The sequence below is a fragment of the Canis lupus genome, chromosome X, assembly GCF_003254725.2.
Source record: "Canis lupus dingo isolate Sandy chromosome X, ASM325472v2, whole genome shotgun sequence".
NCBI lineage: Eukaryota > Metazoa > Chordata > Mammalia > Carnivora > Canidae > Canis > Canis lupus.
Genome location: NC_064281.1, coordinates 55,305,495 through 55,323,579, shown reverse-complemented (window position 1 = coordinate 55,323,579; position 18,085 = coordinate 55,305,495). Strand labels below are relative to the sequence as shown.

At 37.8% G+C, this 18,085-nt stretch overlaps 1 non-coding gene across 1 annotated transcript; it reads right to left on the bottom strand.

Moving 5' to 3' along the window:
* Positions 1–17,668: 17,668 nt before the first annotated feature.
* On the bottom strand, positions 17,669–17,776 carry LOC112671955 (U6 spliceosomal RNA). The gene has a single exon (XR_003143941.1). It is a non-coding gene; the product is annotated as a U6 spliceosomal RNA (small nuclear RNA).
* Positions 17,777–18,085: the final 309 nt, after the last annotated feature.

Sequence of the window (18,085 nt, the reverse complement as noted above, 5' to 3'; positions counted from 1 at the left end):
CACTCTCCCTGATGCCCATGTGTAAACCTCATGTTAAGTACTCCTAATCAGAAGTGATATATCCTATAATAGTGGTTGTATAATTGCTGTGGGACTTGAGGAAAGGATTTCATTAACTCTACCACAGGGTATCAAGGAAAGCCTCATTGAAAGGTGACTTTTGATCTGAAACATAATGATTGAATAGGGGTTTCCTAGACTATCAAGGGTGGAGGAAGGGCATTTTAGGTCGAATGGTCCAGTTAACCTGAAAGCCAGTTTATCCTGCAAGCCTCTTTGATCATTTGCCTGTGTATTCACTCTTTCTTGAACCTCTTTGGGCTTCCTGCTACCCTTCTATGCTTTCCCTTACCCCCATTCATCCGCTTACCATTGTCTCTCGTGCCAATTCTTTGCACTGTGTTTTCTGGAAAGCTAATTCCATTGTGGACACACTCTATTGTACTCTAGACTTCCTCCTCTAATTATCCCTCTACTTTTTTTTTAACTGAAGCTTTGCTTTTCCCCCTAAGTATGCCCCCCTTATTACCATGGCTCTTGAGTGGGAGCCTCCCATAATTTTATTTAATCAATGTTACTTACTGATGAAGGGTTATGTTGTTTCCAGTTTTTTTGCTGTTACAAACAATACCACAATGTTCATCCTTACATGTATGTTTGTTGTATGTGTTATATATTTGTAGGATAGATTTATGGAATTGGAACTGCTGAATCAGATGGCATGAACATTAAGAAATTTGATAAGTACTGCCAAATTGTTATCAGAAGGTTTGTTCTTATGTGCATTCTTACCAACCATAAATGAGAGTGTGCATATTCTTATACCTCACCAATATTGCAGAGTTACTAATTTCTTTTTAAGTCGTTAGTCATTTTATTTGCTTCACAGAAGACATCATCCTCATTTTTTACCCTCAGATGAAAAGTTCCTCCTTTGAGGCTCATGCCTTCTGGCAGTACTACCTTTTATTTCTTCTTGATATAGTCACTTATTAACTTCTTTTTTTATTTCCTTATATTCTCTGAGGACTTGGATATCTGGCTTGTTTTCTCCCATCTACCCAAACTGCTGCCCTTTACCTGCTGGCCAGTCACAGTGCTCTGTGATTCAATTGGCCAAGCAACACTCTAGCTTCATAGTTCCCTGACCAGCTAGCGTTCTTCTTCTCCATGCTACTTCTGCTGCAAAATTGTTCTACCAGATGCGAGGTTTGGTCATTTCCCAGAATTACTCTACTTGCAAATATAAAATTCTATTATTTCATTCTCTGTCCTCAACTTCAGATTGTTCGAACTTCCTCACTATCTTAATCCTTTTGCAATTGCCCTTCAGATCCATAACCCCTCCGTTTTTTTCCAAAACATGTGCTCTAATTATTTTAAAAGTAATATATATTATAAAAGATTTGCTTCACAACCTAAATCTACAACCTAGGTAGTATAAGGCTCTTGTAATCCTATCATTCCGAGATAACCACTGTTAAGAATTTGGTGTAAGTCTTCCAGAATTTTGCCTATGTATATATTTTTATACAATTTTTATAATAATAGGCACAAAATACATTTTATACACTATTTGCAACTTCCTTTTTTACATAATATTACTTAGGACATTTTTATCATTTTACTACATATAACATCAATGCATTACTTTTTAAATTTTAATTTAATTTTTAAAATTGAGATGTAATTTACATGTAACATTATATTAGTCTCAGGTGTACAACATAATGATCCCTTACTTGTGTATATTGCAAAATGATCACCACACTAGTTAACATCTGTCATCATACATAGTTATGAAATTTTTTTCTTGTGATGAGAATTTTTAAGATTTACTCTCGGGGGTCCCTGGGTGGCTCAGCAGTTTAGCGCCTGCCTTTGGCCCAGGGTGTGATCCTGGAGTCCTGGGATTGAGTCTCATATTGGGCTCCCTGCATGGAGCCTGCTTCTCCCTCTGCCTGTGTCTCTGCCTCTCTCTCTCTCTCTCTGTGTGTGTCTCTCATGAATAAATAAATAAAATCTTAAAAAAAAGATTTACTCTCAGCAGCTTTCAAATATGCAATACAGTATTATTAACTATAGTACCATGCTGTACATTACATCCCAGTGGTTTATTTTACAACTGGGTGTTTGTACCTGGAGACCCCCTTCACCCATTTTACCCACTCTCTCTTCCCTACCTCTGGCAGCCACCAATCTGCTCTCTGTATCAATGAGGTTGTTTGTTTGTTTGTTTAAGATTCCACACACAAATGAGATCATATGGTTTTTATCTTTTTCTGTCTGACTTATTTCTCTTAGCATAATGCCCTCAAAGTCTATCCATGTTGTCACAGATGAGATTTTTGTCATAGATGGCAAGATTTCATTCATTTTATGGCTCAGTAATATTCCATTATATATATATATCCAACGACTTTATCCATTTATCCATCAGTGGACACTTTGGTTGTTTCTGTATCTTGGCTATTATAAATAATGCTGCAATGAACATGGCATGCATGTATCTTTTCAAGTTAGTGTTTTCATTTTCTTCAGATAAAGACCTAGAAGTAGCGTTCCTGGGTCACATGGTAGTTCTATTTTTAATTTTTGAGAACCTCCATACTATATGCCATAATGGCTGTACCAATTTACATTCCCATCAGTTGTGCACAAGGGTTGCCTTTTCTCCCCATCCTTGCCAACACTTATTATCTCTTGTCTTTTTTCCCCTCCCCTCTCTTGTCTTTTTGATAATAGCCATTCTAACAGACATGAGGTGGTATCATTGTAATTTTGATTTGCATTTCCCTAATGATTAGTGATGTTGAGCATCTTTTCATATACCTACTAGCCATCTGTATGTCTTCTTTGGAGAAATGTCTGTTCAGATCTTCTGCTCATTTTTTTTCTGCTCATTTTTTAATTGGATTTTTTTTACTATTGAGTTTTATGAGTTCTTTATATATTTAGGATATTAATCCCTATGAGCTATATGATTTGCAAATATTTTCTCTCATTCAGTAAGTCCCATTTTCATTTTGTTGATGGTTTCCCTGGCTGTGCAGAAGATTTTTAGTTTGTAGTCCCACATATTTCTTTCTGCTTTTGTTGCCTTTACTTTTGGTGTCAAATCCATTGGCCAAGACCGATGTCATGGAACTTGCTGCTTATATTTTCTCCTAGGAATTTTATGGTTTCAGGTCTTACCCTCAAATCTTTAATGAATTTTGTGTATGGTGTAAGAAAGCAATCCAGTTTCATTCTTTTGCATGTGGCTGCCCAGTTTTCCCAGCACCATTTATTGAACAGACTATCCTTTCCCCATTGTGTGTTATTGGCTCCTGTGTCATAAATTAATTGAACATATGTGTGTGAGTTTATTTCTGGGCTCTCTAATCTGTTCCGTTGATCTACATGTTTTTTATGCCAATACCACACTGTTTTGATTACTATAGCTTTCTGACATAGTTTGAAATCAGAGAGTATGATGCCTCCAGCTTTACTCTCTTTTATTTTTTTTTAAAGATTTAATTTATTTATTCGTAGAGACACACACACACACACACAGAGGCAAAGACACAGGCAGAGGGAGAAGCAGGCTCCATGCAAGGAGCCTGACGTGGGACTCGATCCCAGGTCTCCAGGATCACGCCCTGGGCTGAAGGCAGTGCTAAGCCCCTAAGCCACCCAGGCTGCCCTTTCCTCTCTTTTCTCAAGATTATATTGGCTATTTGGGTTCTTAAGCCATTCATTTAAAAGGTATTTTTATTTATCTATTTTGACAAATAAAAATTGTATATATTTAAGGTGTACAATGTGACATTTTGATATATGTATGCACTGTGAAATGATTACCACAATTAAATCAATTAACATACCTTCTATAGTTACATTTTTGTGTGTGGTGAGAACACTTGATAATTACTCTCAGCAAATTTCAAGTATATAATATATTATATATATTATATTGCCAGAATATATATTGCCAGAACTTATTCATCTTATAACTGAAAGGTTATATCCTTTGATCAATATCTTCTCTTTTTCCTCATATCCCAAGCCAAACCTACTAATAGGCATTTCATTTGTTCTAACATTTATCACAAATACTACTATGTTCTTTGTACACATATCTGTGCACCTATGTGAATATTTCTGTAGGATAAATTTTAGAAATGTATTGCTGTGATAAATGGTATGCACATTTAGAATTTTAATAATATAGTCAGATAGCCTTCTAGATTCTACTAATTTATACTCTTACCAATAATGTATGAAAGTATGTTTTCCCTATATATTTGCCAATTTTGGTATTTGTCTTTTTTCATCCTTAGCAATGTGATAGATGAGACATTTCTTATTCCTTATTTCTTGCTGTTTTGTAATCCTTTTTGTTTATACTCAGCAGTATGTTCTGGACACTTTTCTCTGTCAATCGACATAGATTATACTGTCATTTTAAAGGGCTGTGTAGCATTCCATTGTATGGATGAAACACTATTTTTCTCAATGGACATTTAGATTGTTTTCAGTTTTTTGATATTATAAGCACTTGTGATGAACACTCTTAACCCATGCATCTATTTTTGCATTACCTGGTTCTCTCCTTAAAGTAAAATGCATTATTTGTTACTGGATTTATTAGCCAACATTTACTTCAAAATCTATAGCTTGTAAGGAGCAGTTTTTATGTAGTGCTTCTTTTGCTCAGCATGTTTTTGAGATTTATCCATGTTATTGGGCATATCAAGTTTTCTCCTTTTCATAAATAAAATCTTTAAAAAAAGGATGCCTGGGTAGCTCAGTGGCTCAGCGGTTGAGTGTCTGTCTTTGGCTCAGGGCATGATCCTGGAGTCCCAGGATTGAGTCCCACATTGGGATCCTTCCATGGAACCTGCTTCTCCCTCTGCCTGTGTCTCTGCCTCTCTCTGTGTGTGTCTCTCATGAATAAGTAAATAAATCTTTTTTTTTAAGTTTTCTCCTTTTCATTACTGAATAGTATTCTGTTGCAGTTTATCCTTTCTGTTACTGAACATTTGGATTGTTTATGATTTTTGGCTAGTATGACTAAAGCTGCAATAAACATTCTAGTATAAGTCTTTTTGTAAACATATGCTCTCATTTTTCTTTTTGGTAAATATCTAGAAGTAGAATTTCTAGACATTCGGGGCAGATGTATATTTAAACTTATAAGAAACTGCCAAACAATTCTCTAAAGCATTTGTACCATTTTATATTCACATCAGTAATGTATAAGAATTCCATTTGCTCTTCATCTTCTCCAACACTTGGTTATGGTCTGTCTTTAAAATTTTAGCCATTATGGTGTATAGTAGTATCTCATTGTAGTTTTATTATGCATTTTCCAGATGATTAATGATGTCAAGTACTTTTTCTTGTGTTTATTGACCATTCATACATTTTTCTTTGTGAAATACCTATTCAAATATTTCCCCCATTTTCAAATTGTATTATATATGTCTTTTTTATTATTGAATTGTAGGAGTTCTTTACTTATTCTGGTTGTAAGTCCTTTGTCAGATATATATTTTGTAAATATTTTCTCCCAATTTGCCATTTTGCCTGTTCATTTTCTTAATGGTGATTTTTTTAAAAAAAGGGGTTTATTTATTTATTAGAGAGAGAGAGAGAGCACAAGCAGGAGGAGTGGCAGGCAGAGGGAGAGGGAGAAGCAGGCTCCAAGCAGGGAGCCATATGCAGGACTTGATCCTATGACCTGAGTGGCTCAGTGTCTGCTGTTAGCTCAGGTCATGATCCCAAGGTCCTGGGCTTGAGCCCTGTGTCAGGCTCCCTGCTCAGTCTGGAGTCTGCTTCTCCCTCTCCCTCTGGCTCATGCTCTCTCACTTGCGCTCTCTCACTCTTAAAGAAATAAATAAAAATATCTTTTTAAAATTTTTAAAAATAAATTATAAGAATAGTACAAAGTTCCTCCATTTGCGTTTTTACCCAGATTCATAAATTTTAACACATTGCCATGTTTATTTTCTTATCCTCTCTGTTTCCTTATCTATCTCTTTATCTAAATCATTTAGAGTAGTTTGCAGGCATAAATTCCCTATACTCTTAAAAATACTTCGACATGTGTTTCCTAAGACCAGGGACATTCTCTTATAAAACCACAGTATAATGATCAAAATTGGGAAAATTAACATTGATACAATACTGTTACTTTCCATATTCAGATTTTACATCCTGTCCCAATAATGTCCTTTATAGCAAATTTTTCCTGGTATAGAATAAAATCCAGCATTGAATTCATTTGTCATGTCATGTTAGTCTCCTTTCATCTGGAATAGTGCCTTAGTCTTTCTTTTTTTTTTTTTTTCTTTCATGATGTTGGCATTTTTGAAGAGGACAGGGCACTTATTTTGTAATATGTTCCTTAATTTGAGTTTGACTGATGTTTACTTATAGTTACCCTCAGGTTAGGCATTTTTTGTAGGAAGGCCACAGAAGTGATATGTTCTCAGTGCATTACAACAGGAGGTTCATGATGTCAGTTTGCCCCACAGTCAGTAAGGTTAACTTTGACTATTTGGTTAAAGTGAGCCTGCTAGTTTTCTCTGTTGCAAATTAACTATTTTCCCCTTTGCAATTAATAGAATTTGTGGTAGAACCCATTGAGGCTGTATAAATATCTTGTTTCTCATCAGACTTTCACCTAGGAGTTTTTAACATTCATTGATGGAAAAAAAAAACATTCATTGGTGATTCTTGCCTGAATCTGTTATTACTATGATATGGGAATAACGGTGACTTTTATTTTATTTTATTTTATTTTTCAATGGTGACTTTTAAAATACACCTCTAGTTCTACATTTATTAGTTGGCATTCTACTGTAAAGAAGAGCTTTCTTTTAAAAAAAAAAAAGGATTTTATTTATTTATGAGAGGCACAGACATAAGCAGGCTCCCCACAAGGAGCCCGATGTGGGTCTCCATTCCAGATCCCGGGATCAAGCCCTGAGCAGAAGGCAGACGCTCAACCGCTGAGCCACCCAGGCGTCCCAAGAAAAGCTTTCTTTTTACCCCCATGTATTGATTGATTGGTTATCAGTATGGACACATGGATTCTTATTTGGAGTATGGGTTCTGTTTTACTGTCATTGTTCAGTTTGATGCTTAATGTGGCCAGTGGGAGCCTTTAAGCTGATTTGTGTCCATTGGCATGTCCCCACCATTCTTTAGCACTTTCTTACTTTTTTGGAACAGCAAGAATGTCTCAGGCTTATTTTCCTATTCCAGCCCTGGAACTGGCTATTTCTTTAAGGAGCTCTGGCTCCCTTAAGTGAGGAATGATATTTAGAAACCAAGATCTGGGTGCTGGGTATATTATTGTTACCGGAACGTCATAGCTTTTGGGCTTTTGTTGTTGTTGTTAGCAGAGAGACTTAGGATTTATTCTAGGCTTTTGAATAACTTTCCATATGCTATCAAGTGATTATCTAGGTCTATGCTTGAACACTTCATTATTTGAGCAAATTGCTCCAGAGACCATCTTTACCATTGTCGGTCAGCTCTAATATTTGAAAAGTCTTTACATTTGAAAACAGTGGTAATTGGTTTCCTCTGCTGTCTGCTTTCTCTGTGCTGAATATCTCCAGTTCCTTTCCTGACATTATTCTCCTGGTAGAGTTTTAAGATCTACTCATCATTCTGGTTATTCTGTTCTGTTCTGTTCATACTTCAGTTCATTAATATCTCTCTTTAAAGATTGGCATCTAGTATGAAATGTACTATTTCAGGTACATGCTCTGATCAGTATAGAGGAGTGGGTCAATGACTTTCTTTGTTCTAGAGCCTATATTACTACTACTTGCAAGCCAAGATTAAGTTGCTCCCCTCCCCTTTTTTGATAGCTATACCAATCACTGTTAACTTACGTTGAGCCTACATTAGTTGAAATCTATAAGACTGAACAGCTTGGGTGGCTCAGTGATTTAGCTTCGCCTTCAGCCCAGGGTATGATCCTGGAGACCTGGGATCAAGTCCCATGTGAGGCACCCTGCATGGATCCTGCTTCTCCCTCTGCCTGTGTCTCTACCTCCCTGTGTGTGTGTGTGTGTGTGTGTGTGTCTCTCATGAATAAATAAATAAAATCTTTTTAAAAATCTATTAAGACTTTAACTCTGTGGCTTTGTTCATTCATTTGTTACTTGCACATTACAACAGAGGTTCATGATGTTGCACAATTGTGTTTTAGGACCTAGTATAAGTCTTGATCTCTTTCTTTTTGACTTGTTAAATTTATCCTATTTTTCCTGTTTGTAGAGCTTATTTTGAATCTCGAATGCCATCTGGTATACTAGGTATCTTTTCCAGTTTATCATTTGCAAATTTGATTAGTATGCCATTAGAGTCTTCATACAAGTAACTATATAAAAATATCAATAAGGGCAGAGTGGAGCTCAAATCTTTTCAGCCTGACTTGAGACTTTCTCCCATGGTTAAGTCAATCCATCAAATAAGAGTTGCTGCTGTTTATCTACCTTCAGTTGCTACTCTATCCAGGATCTGAACAAACAGACCTGTCACAATACAAAAAATAGATCCAACTGCTAGTTTTTTTATAGGGTCAGTGCTTCAAGATCATAGAAATGCTTGTTTATTGTAAAATGGGTGTCTTTCACAAAGTCCAAGCTTATTCTTGAGTGAAATTGGCCAGTCTTACTTGGGTCTCTGTCCTCCTTGGTGCCAGAGGCAAAGATAAATGTTTCAGAGACCTTAGACTATTCTACCTTAATCACAGAACCTTCATTGAATCTAAGGAACTTTAGAGGACAACTAGTTCAAGCTTCAAAGATCTGTCTGACAAAACCTCCTATTAATGTGCCCTTCTTTTTATTTTTATTTATTTATTTTTTTAATTTATTTTTTATTGGTGTTCAATTTACTAACATACAGAATCCTCTATATCGGTCAGCAAATACTTATACACCTTATTAAAAAGGAGGAAATGTGCCTTATAGAAAGGTGCTCTCAGAATTGCAAATAAGTATTGGAAAAGGTCCTTGTCTTAAAATGAAGTAAAACTAAATGTAGTGGATAAAAGTAGCTATCTGAAAGCAGACATGTACAGAATTAACCTACCCTAAGAAAGAGCTTCTAAGTTTTCTTTTAATGAGAATAGGATATTTTCAAGCTTCCATCAAAGACCAGAGTGTATAGTCTTAGGAAGAAGAGAATTAAATGTAATAATGCAAAGAAACCCTAATTTACTCAGCGGCCTTAAAATTTGTCCATCTGAGATAGTATTCTGTGAATAGTAGGGTAAAGGGTAGTTATCTGCAAGCAGCTTGAAAAGGGAAAGCATGATATTTTGTTTCTTTTTTTTTAAAGATTTATTTATTTATTTATTCATGATAGACACAGAGATTGAGAGAGAGGCAGAGACACAGGAGGAGGGAGGAGCGGGCTCCATGCCAGGAGCCCGATGTGGGACTTGATCCCGGGACTCCAGGATCGTGCCCTGGGCCAAAGGCAGGTGCCAAACCGCTGAGCCACCCAGGGATCCCCGATATTTTGTTTCTTTAGCCTTTTCTGTGGATTCTTTTTGTTATTTTTGATGACATAGGTAATATGTGAATACTTCTTTTTAAAAATATTAAGACATTACAAGTAAGAATAAGTTTTCTTTTACCGATTCTCTTCCCCCCACCCCCACTCTGGTTAGGTAGGCTTTTTATAGAAATATCTTGAGTAGAGAAAGATAGTTTTTCAGGTTTGTATAATTTGGTGGGCATATATCCTTTGTGGATATAAACTCTTGTTTTAAAAATGTTCTCACAGGTGTCTGGGTGTCTCAGTTAGTTAAGGATCCAACTTGATTTCAGGTCATGGTCTCAGGGTTGTGAGACTGAACCCTGTGTGGGTCTGCACTAGGTGTGGAGCCTGCTTAGGATTCTCTCTCTCCCTTTCCTTCTGTCCCTCCCTCACCTCTACCCACACACACTTTCTCAAAAAAAATGTGCTCACAAATCAACCTTTTAATATATAGTCTGGCCTGCTGAATATACCTCCTCCCCTAGAGGGACTGCCTTTTACAGATCATCATGTCCTGGTTTTTGAGATAAACTTGTTTCCCTTTGTAAATCAATATATTGGCATATAATCCAGCTAATTGTCAGATTGACTAGTTTGGCTTGCTGAGCACCATTCCCATGACCATTGTGATGCCACGAAGGTACTGCCTACCTAGGAGATTATTCTTCTGTAGTCAGCAACTAAGCCTCCTGATCTTAAACAGCTCTTTGACTTCTGTACATATAGTGGAGGATAGAAAGAACATTTTTAAAAAAGCTTCATGAGGAGCTTACAGTTTTACTGAGAAGAGACTAGACATGTATATGAGGCATTTCTTGAAGAACACTTCAACATAAGGCAATACAGTAAAGAGTTCATTGGACAGCACAGATGAGTGCTATACAATTTTTTAAAGATTTATTTTAGAGCATGTACAAGTGGGGGGAGGGGCAGAGGAAGAGCATCTTCCAGCAGACTCCCCACTTAGTGCAGAGCTGGATGAGGGCTTGATCCTGCTGCCCATCAGGTCATAACCTGAGCAGAAACCAAGAGTCAGATGCTCAACTGACTGAGCCACCCAGGAGCCCCAAGTGCTATACAAATTCATATTCTTCTTCAGTCTCTGTCATTTCATCTTCTTCCCCTTCATTCACCTTTTATTTCCTCACCTCCTATTCTTTTTTTAAAGATTTTATTTATTTATTCATGAGAGACCCACAGAGAGAAGCAGAGACACAGGCGGAGGGAGAAGCAGGCTCCATGAAGGAAGCCTGATGTGAGACTCAATCCCAGGACCGAGATCACACCCTGAGCCAAAGGCAGATGCTCAACTGCTGAGCCACCCAGGCATCCCACCTTACCTCCTATTCTTGAATTCACTGATCTGGCTTCTTTTCTGCTTTGGCCTGGGATTGCTAAGGGTGGAAGATAAGGGGCTCCAGGGACATGCATTATGCTTTGCTATTTTTTTTTTTATTATTAGGGTCATCTTACCCATTCTTTTTTTTAAAGATTTTTATTTATTTATTCACAAGACACACACACACACACACACACACACACACACACACACACAGAGGCAGAGAGAGAGGCAGAGGGAGAAGCAGGCTCCATGCAGCGAGCCCGACGTGGGACTTGATCCCGGGTCTCCAGGATCATGACCTGGGCTGAAGTTGGCGCTAAACCGCTGAGCCACCCGGGCTGCCCCATCTTACCCATTCCAATGGCCTCAGCTGTTTACTATACATTCCCTTCACACAAATGTATGTCCAACCCAGACCTCTCTTCTGAGCTTCTGACTCTGTGTATGTATCTGCTTATGTGCATAGACACCTCAAATTTACCATTTCCCATACTGAGCTCATTCTTATCTTCTTTCTCTAAACCTGGGCCTCCTCTTTTTTTTTTTTTTTTTTATCTTAGTGAATGGTATCACTGTCAACTTAGTTGCCCAAGCCTCAAACCTTCATATCACCCTCCCTCTAGTTACTCTATCACCAAATCCTTTCAGGACTATTTGCTAAATATGCATTGAATCCATATATTTCTCTCTATTCCTACTGCCACTACCCTAGTCCAGGCCACCATCACCTCTCACCTGAACTATTGCTCCATCTCCTAATTCATCTACCTGCCCCCATTCTTTCCTACCCTTAAACCATTCTCCATACTAATGCCAGGAAAAACTTTCTAAAACACACCTTTCAATGACTTCTAGTCCCATTAAGAGAAAGTCCAAAATTCTTTGCATAGCTTACAAGGCCCTATGTCTTGCTCCGCCTCAGCTCTGTTTACCAAAAGTCTCCATTTTAAACTCTGTATCTCAGTCATTCTAAACTATGTTATCCATTCTTAGAAAATGCTATGCTCTTTTCCTCTTGAATGCAAACCTTCATACGTGCTATTCCAATGTCTGGTTGTTCTACTTTTAGTGATGTTGTGATTGAGTGGTGAGTGCAGATTGGTGACCTCTTGATTCTTCCATTGTAAATTCCTTCCTCATTTGTCTTTCTCCTATGGGTTTTAGCATCCATTGAGGATCATCATTTGAATCAGTTGTTGCATAAGGGGTTTCAAACTGGTGATTTTTCTAGTCCTATAATTCCACCTACATCCATTAGCTGGAATTCTTTTTTTATTTTTTATTTTTTTTTAATTTTTTTTTTAATTTTTATTTGTTTATGATAGTCACAGAGAGAGAGAGAGAGGCAGAGACACAGGCAGAGGGAGAAGCAGGCTCCATGCACCGGGAGCCCGACGTGGGATTCGATCCCGGGTCTCCAGGATCGTGCCCCGGGCCAAAGGCAGGCGCCAAACCGCTGCGCCACCCAGGGATCCCTGGAATTCTTTTTTTAAAAAGAATATTTTATTTATTTATAAATGAGAGACACACGCACAGAGGCAGAGACATAAGCAGAGGGAGAAGCAGGCTCCGCATGGGCAGCCTGATGTGGGACTCAATTCCAGGACTCCAGAATCATGACCTGAGCCAAAGGCAGATACTCAACCACTGAGCCACCCAGGTGCCCCCATTAGCTGGAATTCTTTTGTAAAGAATTTTCCTTATTGATTAGATGTATTTGGTATCCTAAAATACAGTTTGTACATGATTGGAAAGGTAAATATTTAATTCTTTTGTGATTGTATGTTTTAAGTTTATTTAAATTAGCAATTTGAGGTTTTGGACAATTTTATCTGAGAAACCATTTATTTATAAGTGGTAGTTATAGTTCCGGAATAGGAGATAATGGCCTAATTAACCCATAGCATAAGTGAAACATTACATTTAAGTAATGAAAAATGGAAAATATTTTTTAAAAAGAAAAATAAAATTTTTATAGTATTAGTTGTTAAAATACCATTGAATAAGTATTTAAAGTTTAACTTAGTTTCTAGTACTTGAGAGAAAGGCAATCTATTTTTATAATTTTTTTATTGGAGTTCAATTTGCCAACATTTAGCATAACACCCAGTGCTCATCCCGCCAAGTGCCCCCCTCAGTGCCCATCACCCAGTCACCCCAACCCCCAACTCACCTCCCTTTCCACTACCCCTTGTTTGTTTCCCAAAGTTAGGCGTCTCTCATATTTTGTCACACTCACTGATATTTTCACTCATTTTCTCTCCTTTCCTGAAAGATAATCTTAATTAGAGGAAAAAAGGTAGATGGATACTTACAGTGGTTTGAGGGGATCTGCTGAGTACTTTCAAGCTTTTAGGATTTGATGGTAGTGGTTCTTATGTCTAATTTCACTAAGGATTTAAGCCGTTTCCATTTCTGTGACTGGTGCAATACCAACACTGCTCTTATACTCAGCAACCAGGGCCCACAACAAGGGCAAATTTTCTACTCGCAAATAGAGAGAGGCACATTTTCCAGTATGCCAAGTATTAAAGGGGAGTTTGGTGAATGTGAGTGAAGGAAACTGAGCTGAGAGTGGTAAAAGATAAGATAAAGGACTTTAATGCTAAGACAGTAACGTCTGAGGAGGACCAGGGCCAGGACTAGGGTAAGACAAATGAGGGGCCTGTCGTGCCCATCCTCCACTTGCTTGAACCTGAGACTGTTGTGCCCTATGACAGTGACTCTGAGGTCTGTCAGTGGGAAAGAGCAGTGAGAGCCATGGAAGGACTGGATATTAAGGCTCTGGGGATCCCAGTAAAAGGGGTCTTGAGTACAGGAGTTCAAACCTAAGCAAAGACTGCAGATTGGAACCCAGACATTATGTGATAGAATAAGGCTCAAATCTCAAAGTAGACTATTGGAGGTCAAGAAAGGCGTCACAGAGGAGACCTGTGTTGGAATCAGAAAGCTCTTCTCAGGCCAGAAAGGTGTGGGAAGAAATGTGATAATAAAGACAGGTGAAAACAGTAGATACAGAGGCATGGAAGAGTGAAATAGGTTTAGTGGCTGGAATTTAGGGAGCTGTAAGTGATGAGGTTGGTGACCATGTTATGGAAGGATTTATAGACCCTGTTGTAGATTTGAACTTTGTGTCTGTGAACCTTGGGGAACCACTGAAGGGTTTTTATGCTTGGAAGTGACATGGTTAGATTTGTGAATTTAAAAAATTAAGTATTTTCAAATATACTCATAAGTAGAGCAAATAGTATAATGAACTCTCATAATACCATTAATCACATTTAGTAATTATCAAGATTTAGCTGATTGTGTTTCAGTTATCTCTTTTTTTCTTTTTCTGTTATTTCTTTCTTTTAAAAAATTTGCTGGGGGCACCTGAGTAGTTCAGTTGGCCAGGCATCTGCCTTCAGCTCAGATTGTGATCTCAAGGTCCTGGGATCGAGCCACGAGTCAGGATCTCTGCTCAGTGGGGAGTCTGCTTATCCCTCTCCCTCTGCCTCCTCCTCCCTGTTTTCTCTCTGTCTGTCTCTCTCTCAAATAAATAAATAAGATCTTTTTAAAAATTTGCTCAAGTATTTTAAAGCTGATCCCATACATCATGCTATTTCATCCCTATTAATTTCATAAGCATGTCTCAAAGGTAGATATTTTCTTGTATAACCATGCTGGCATTATGCTATCTTGCAAAATTAATAATTCCTTAATAATCTAATCCCCAGTTCATTATAAAAGTTACCAGATTATCTTAAAACATTGTCTAATAGTTGGTTAATTCATATAAGGATCCGAACAAGGTTCACACATTACATTTGGTTATGATCTTGTTTTCTCCCCAGCTTTATTGAGGTTGCTATAGACTAAATGTATATGTCCCCCCCCACATTCATATGTTAAAACCTAACCCCCAATGTAATGGTAATAATGTAATGGTAATAAGAGGTGGGGTTTTGGGGGAGGGATTGAATCATGAGGATGGAACCCTTATGAATGGGATTAGCACTCTTATAAAAGAGACCCCAGCGAGATCCCTCACCACCATGTGAGAACACAGCAAGAACAGAATCATCTATGAACCAGGAAGCAGGCTTTCACCAGACACTTAATTTGCCAGTGCCCTGATCTTGGAATTCGCTGCCTTTAGAACTGTGGAACATAAATTTCTGTTGTTTATAAACCACCTAATGTGTGGTATTTTGTTATAGCAGCCCCAACAGACTAAAACAAAGTATAATTGACAATTAAAACTTGTACGTATTTAAGGTGTATAACTTGGTGATTTGATATATTTGTGAAATATTCTCCACACTCAAAGGCGAGGGAGGTAATGGGGGAAGAGTTAATCAAGGGGTATGAAGTTTATTTATGCAAGATGATTATTATCACTTAAGTCTTTCTTAATCTAAAGCAGTCTGAATCTCACCTTTTCTTTTTCAAGCCATTGGCTTATTGCAGAAAGTGGGTCAGTTGTCCTATAGAAAACCTCACATTATTGATTTGTCTGTTTGCTTTCTTATGCTGTCATTTACTTTGTTCCTCTGTACTCCATATTTGTTTATGATGGGCATTAGTTTTAGAAGCTTGATGATATTCAGATTCAACTTTTTTTTGTCAAGCATACTTCACAGAGGTTGCTATGTAATTCACTTTGAATCACATCTGGAGGCACATGTCTAAATGAACAGATGATACCTGACTCCTTCATTATGATGTTTCCCATCAATCTTTTATCTAATGGTTTAATCCATTGATGATTATTGGCAAAAGTAATTATTTTACTAGGAGTTTCAAAATGGTGATTTCCTAATTTTATCTTCTACAGTAATTAGTTTCTGAAAGTAAACTTTCTGTCATCAACTACGTCTGTTGGATTACCTTTAAAGAGAAGGTAAGAGAAATGCTTAATTCTTGATCTTGGACTTGATTGGCAATTTTCAGAATAAAAAGTTGGTGCCCTAGTTACTTATTTTCAGTGATATTTAATGAATTGTTTTTGTTCTCTCTCATTGTGAACTCATGTTTTTAAAATATGTATTCAATGGGTTTCATTGATTGGATTCATTATTCTTGTTTTTTTTAAGATTTTATTTATTTATTCATGAGAGACAGAGAGAGAGAGAGAGAGAGAGAGAGAGAGGCAGAGACATAGGCAGAGGGAGAAGCAGGGTCCATGCAAGGAGCCTGACGTGGGACTCAATCCAGGGTCTCCAGGATCAGGCCCTGGGCTGAAGGCAGCGCCAAACCACTGAGCCACCCGGGCTGCTCATCATTATTCTTGTTAATGCTCAAATCATCCTATATTTTGCCAGAGCTTTGCCTCCTATATCCCTTTGACACTACTCATTAAGATTCCATACTTGCTTGATTTCTGGCACGAAGCTTACATGTATATTTCTTGCCCCAAACCTGCCATTTCTCCTAAGGAGCTCTAATTTGTATGTTCTTTTTTAGCAACAGCTTTATTGAAATATAATTTACATAGCATAAAGTTCATGTATTTAAAGTATACAATTCAATGAGTTTTAATAAATTTATATAATTGTGCAACCATGCCCACAATCCAATTTTAGAATATTTTCATCAGGCTACGAGATCTCTTGTACCCTTTTCAGTCATTCCCCTCTCCCACCCCTAGCTCCAAGCAACCGCTAATCTGCTTTATGTCTCTATTGGCTTGCATTTTAAAGAGATTTCATATGAGTGGAATCATACACTATATAGCCTTTTGCATCTGGATGCTTTCACTTAGCATTAGTTTTTTTTTTTATTATTATTGAGCTGTAAATCACATACCATAAAATTCACCACTTAAAAGTATATGACTTAGTATTTTTTAGTATATTCACAAGGTTATGCAACTGTGACCATTATCTAATTTCAGAACATTTGTTTCACATCAGAAAGGAACTCTGTACTGGTTATCAATCACTTTCCACTTCTCCTTCCACCTAGCCCCCCGCCACCCCTAATCTGCTTCCTGTTTCTATAGATTTGCATACTCTGGATAGTTCATATAAATGGAATGATCCAGTGTGTGGCCTTTTGGCCTGGCTACTTTCATTAGTGTAGTGTTTTCAAGGTTCATTCATGTCATAGCATCTAGCAGTACTTTTTTCATTCCTTTTTGTATCTGAATAGTATTCCATTGTATAAATGCACTGTCAACCTTAAAAGTAAAATAGCTAGTTAATGTACCAGCAAAAAGGGTTTAGTTGGGAGTAGCAGAGGAATGGCAATTCAGGACAAGACAGCTATAGCAAAAGCCATAGACAAGTCCAGAGAAAAAAAGGAAAGGACTGCTCTTTCATAGAGAAAAGGGGGGGTGGGTGTTGGGAGGGGCTATTATAAACAAAAACTCCATTAGTGTAAACTGGGAGTTTGAAGTGTAGTGGATTTTCATTGGCTGAGTTGTAATGGTCTCTCATTGTCTGGGCTGTTGCTGGGCAAGGAGGAAATCTTCCTTCATCCTGCTGGGATAGTAAAGTAAGTTTCTTACCCTTGGGTCTGCAAAGGGTTTCAAGGAGTGGTGTGGTGTGAGATCGCCCGCCCCCTTCTGGCATCCCGATAGCACTTTATTTAATTTCTTTTTTTTTAAGATTTTATTTTATTTATTCATGAGAGACACACAGAGAGAGGCAGAGACACAGGCAGAGGAGGAAGCAGGCTCCATGCTGGAAGCCAGTCCTCCAATCCCAGGACTCCGGGATCAAACCCTGAGCCAAAGGCAGACGCTCATCCACTAAGCCACCCAGACATCCCTTATTTCACTTTTTAAAATAAAATATGGAACGCTTCACGAATTTGCGTGTTATCCTTGCTCAGAGGCCTTGCTAATCTTCTCTGTATCCTTCCAATTTTTAGTATATATGGTGCAGAAGCAAACACATTTGACTGCATTTTATTATTTATTTATTTTAATATTTTATTTATTTATCCATGAGAGACACAGAGCGGCAGAGGCATAGGCAGAGGGAGAAACAGGCTCCCCGCAGGGAGCCCGATGCGGGACCCGACTCCCCGGGACCCGGGATCACACCCTGAGCCAAAGGCAGACGCTCAACCACTGAGCCACCCAGGCGTCCCTTGACTGTATTTTATTTTATTTTATTTTATTTTATTTTATTTTATTTTATTTTATTTTTTTCCTTGACTGTATTTTAAATGGGGTTTTCTTTATTCAGTTTCACAGTACCT